This window comes from Rhagoletis pomonella, unplaced genomic scaffold (assembly GCF_013731165.1).
Source record: "Rhagoletis pomonella isolate Grant_MI unplaced genomic scaffold, Rhpom_1.0 Rhpom_scaffold_00007, whole genome shotgun sequence".
Taxonomy (NCBI): domain Eukaryota; kingdom Metazoa; phylum Arthropoda; class Insecta; order Diptera; family Tephritidae; genus Rhagoletis; species Rhagoletis pomonella.
The window spans coordinates 20,369,411-20,374,147 of NW_023458561.1; positions in this window are offsets into that span (position 1 = coordinate 20,369,411).

Here is a 4,737-nt window from a genome sequence, read left to right on the forward strand (position 1 = left end):
CACCTTACTTGAACTATGTATGTACCAAGGGCGTAGCCAGTAAGGAGTAAGGAATGGGGGCGGTGGGCGGCAGTTTCAATTAAAGTAACTCAAAATACAGATCGGGAAATATGATTGCTTGTGAATCGTACAGATTCGACGCAAATAATATAACAGCAGATGTAGCAGTCGTTTTTTAGTTAGCGTATATAATCATGAAGAAAAAATATTTTCATTCATTGTAGTGCAGTCCTATGGATTTATTTATTCAAAAAAAAAAGTGCACATTTTTTGAGTGCTTTAGATCTACATAGGTGTACGATATGTATGTACATATCTGCGCCCGTCAATTAAAGTAGCTTAAGTGACTTTAGAAGGTTTGACTTTGAATTAAAAAATATAAAGTTTCCCTTGAAAAATTTTATGTTTGTATGAAGTTTCTATTAAGATGGCATCTTGAATTACACCTATGGCTACTAATCGTTAAAATATTTTTTTGGAACCAGATGAAATATCGCTTTAAAGTGGCGGTGGGCACGAGCCTGTCCGCTGGAAAAGCTCTTTTAAGCTTTGTATATATTTAGTATAGAAAGCTGATCGTTTTAAAGGGAAAATGGCCTATCCCGATTTAGGTTACTTTATTTGACGAACACAGATATATGTAGTGTCTTGTTGAATAAATTTAAATCTACCGCATACAGCATATAAAAAAATAAAGTTTGCACAATGTTGTGGATGGATCGTTTATTACACTTCATAGAGTAAAAACTTGGCCCAGAAGCAAAACAGGAGAAGAAAGGCTTTCCGAACTATACCTCATGAGCGTTCATAGAAAACTCGTTACCGAAAACCGCGAGATGATTCAGGAGGAAATAATCGAAAAATTTGCTGAAAATCCGAGACGTTTGTTATTGCGTAAAAATTATTAAATTAAAAATATATAAAAACAAGTAAGAGCAGCGCTGTCTTCGGCTATGCCGAAGGCTTCATACCTTTCATGAACATCTGCAAATTTTACTTTGACAGATTACTGCTTTTGAATACATGTGCATACATTGATAGAGGAGTTACATACTCATATAAAAAATCGCATCTAAACAATCAGAGGTATGGAAGATATACTTTATATGGCACCAATCTAAGTGATTTTCACTGCTATGTGATCGGTATGTAAACCGGTAACACAATTTATTGGGTTTAGTTTCCTACATAAAGAAGATATATCGCAAAAACTGGTATCTGAACAATCAGTGCTATAGGAGATAAAGCTTATACAGCATAGATTTTGATGATTTTCTCAGTAGACTTTGTATTATTATTTATAAAATATCTTACGAAATTCGGTTTTAGCTGTTCAAATAAAGAAGTTTTACAGTAAAACTCCATATCTGAACAATCAGATGTATGGAAGATATATGTTGTAGTCATCCGATCCTTGTTATTTTCACTGTAAGTATTCTGTTAATAATGAGAGAAAATGGTGCGAAGTTTCATGTTCCTAGCTGCATAAATGGAGGAGTTATGATAAAAGACCTCATATCTGAACAATCAGTTGTATGGGGTCTGCAGGTTATAGTGACCCGATCTTTGTTATTTTCGCTGTAAGTCTTCTGTTGATAAGGAGTGAAAACAGCGCGAAATTTCATGGTCCTAGCTGCATAAATGGATGAATTATAACGAAAAATCTCATATCTGAACAATCAGTTGTATGGGAGCTATAGGTTATAGTTACCCGATCTTTTTAATTTTCACTGTAAGTTTTCTGTTGATATTTATTGAAAATAGTGCGGAATTTCATGTTCCTAGCTATATAAATGGAGGAGTTATAACGAAAAATTTTATATCTGAACAATCAGTTGTATGGGAGCTATAGGTTATAGTGACCCGATCTTTGTAATTTTCACTGTAAGTATTCTGTTGATAATGGGTGCAAGTACTGCAAAATTTCATGTTCGTAGCTGCATAAATGGAGAAGTTATAACGAAAAATCTCATATCTGAACAATCTGTTGTATGGGAGCTATATGTTATAGTGGTCCGATTCTGCCGGTTCCGACAAATGATTAATACATTATAAAAATACACCCACCTACCAAATTTGATACGGATATCTCGAAAACTGAGAGACTAGATTGCATACAAACAGACGGACAGACGGACATGGCTAAATCAACTCAGCTCGACGTTCTGATCATATAAGTATACATTTTAATGGGCCTATCTCTTTTTGTTCTGGTACTTACAAACATCGGACCAAAGTTATAATACCATTTCATGCTCATGAAAGGTATAAAAATTAACAAGTATACTTCGTTTTACACCCCTTACATCAGATCCTGGCTACGCCCTTGGTACATACATACATAAATATTTTCGTACATATAAGAGATAACTAATATTAAAATTGTTTACAAAAACAAAATAAAACATCGCTTATGGAAAATATAATTTAAACAAACTGATATGAAATAAATGAAATAATAATATTGAAAATAACTGCGAAAACGCTAAGTTACGAAAATTTTTGTGTTTACCTGCGGCAACACTAAAACCAAAACCGACACGACCGACACTGATGAAGTCAGTAAATGTTTGCACCAGTTTTCTATTAAAAAAATATAAACACAAATCATCAGAAACCTCATGTAAATAATAACCGTAATCTGCTTATACTTCATTTATTAGCTCTTTTGCATAGTTTTGCTCTTTTCGCTTTGTAGATTTATGGATTTTCTTGACACCTTTTAACGGTAATAAACTACATATATTTTACTCATGTGCACTGAAACGTAGCTGCCACCTCACGCCCACTCCCAGTTTGAGATCGTTGCGCTTGCGCAGAAAACCTGTCATCACAACTTAAAACAACGATTTCGGTGTGCATTTATGCACTTGTAAAATGCTTTGTCGCCACTGTTCTATGCAAATGCAAATTCGAATGCAGACAGGTTGTTACAGTTTGCTTTAATGATGACTGTAATTATTTAAATGGCGCTGCCATTTGTTGTCAGTATGGCATTTTATTTATACTTTTTTTTTCTTACCTGTGGAATGAAATTTTTTACGTTACATGCATATACATTCATATGGTCATTAAAAAGTAAATAGACAAATTGCAGACTTTTTGAGTGGAAAAAAGTGTTAAGTTGGTTCAAAGCCATAAAATTAGATTTAGTTAAAAGTACTAGTATTTTACTCACATATCAAATATTCGTCTCATAAACTTTACACTAATATCGAATGTTAAAGGAGGAGATCTTTAGTTCACCATACATACATACATAGGTATATTAAGCATCATGATTTTCCGTCAAAATTCGGTATAGTAACATATGGGTGTTTCCATGATGTCGGACGTGATATTCGTACGAATTTAGAGTTAAATAAACATACAAAAAAAAGTTGCTTATGAAAAAAATGTGCACTTGGAACACTTATTTTTCTTTATTGGCGCTGTATCCGCCTAAGCGGTTTTGACCGGGTCCAAAACATCACGCCAGTCGTTTCTCTTCTGGGCCGACTGACGCTAACTGGAAATGCCAAATGAAGCCAAGTCCTTCTCGATCTAGTTTTTCGAACGCAGTGGAGGCCTTGCTCTTCCTCTGTTACCAACATCGCGACCCGCGTTGAATACTTTCAGAGCGTAGCCATTAAGTAAAGCGCATACAGCTCCATTCGTTATTCGCCATCGCCAACGGGCAAAGGCCTGTAAATCTTTCGCAGAATCTTTCTCACAAAAACTCCAAGAACCGCTTCATCAGAAGTTTTCGTTGTCTATGCCTCCGCATCATACATCAGCTAAGGCACGATGAGTGACTTATAAAGTATGATTTTTGTACGGCGAAAGAGGATTTTAATTCTCAGTCTAAAGTCGCACTTGTTGACAATAATGATTCTGCGTTGGATTTCGATTCTGACATTATTATCGGTGTTAATGCTGGTTCCCAAATAAACGAAGTCGTCTACTTTTCAAACTAGTGTAATTAACGCTAACCCGATAGTGAGAGTGAAATAGAATTTTCACCGTGTATGCTAGTGAAATTTGAAATGCACTAGCGGTTGTGAAATTTACGATTTAGTGCAATTTGTCCAACCCTGACAATTACTGTATCTATTATATTGTTGAACACGTTTTGGACACACAGGGCAAATTATTTGTTCATTAAACTAAAAATGTGCAAAGTTATGTAATATTAAAAATTTGTATAGCCAAATATCGAAGATATATTCATTTCGTTGCGAATGTTTTAATTTTGAAATTTTGTAAAAGAACAAAAGCTTTTGAGGGGCTTTTGTTTTTGAGCGTGTTCAATAAAATAGCTCAGAAATTGAAACGCTTTTGCTTCGTGATTTTGTTTGAATGTGTTGAACTGCGTCATTTTGGAAATGCGAATTTGTAAGGGTAAATGCGTGATTTGGCCTCGCTTTTCAGATTTCTCGCCCAAACTTATCACTCTTTTGCTGGAAGAACGTCATAATAAAAAAAAATCCTTTTGGTTAAGTAAGCAAAGTTTTCAGTTGGTCTTTTATGTAAATTGATTTTCTTGCAACTTCACTAATTAGTTATACAAAAAACTTAAATTAATTTGAATCGCCGTTCGGAGTCGGCGTAAAACTGTAGATCCCTCCGATTTGTGTGACAACATCAAGGCGCACGCCACAAATCGGGGGAGAAGCTCGGCCAAAAAATAAGATATGTGTAAGCGCCAATTAATTACTATTATAATAAGGAAAACCTAACTAAAAGCTTCAAATCCTT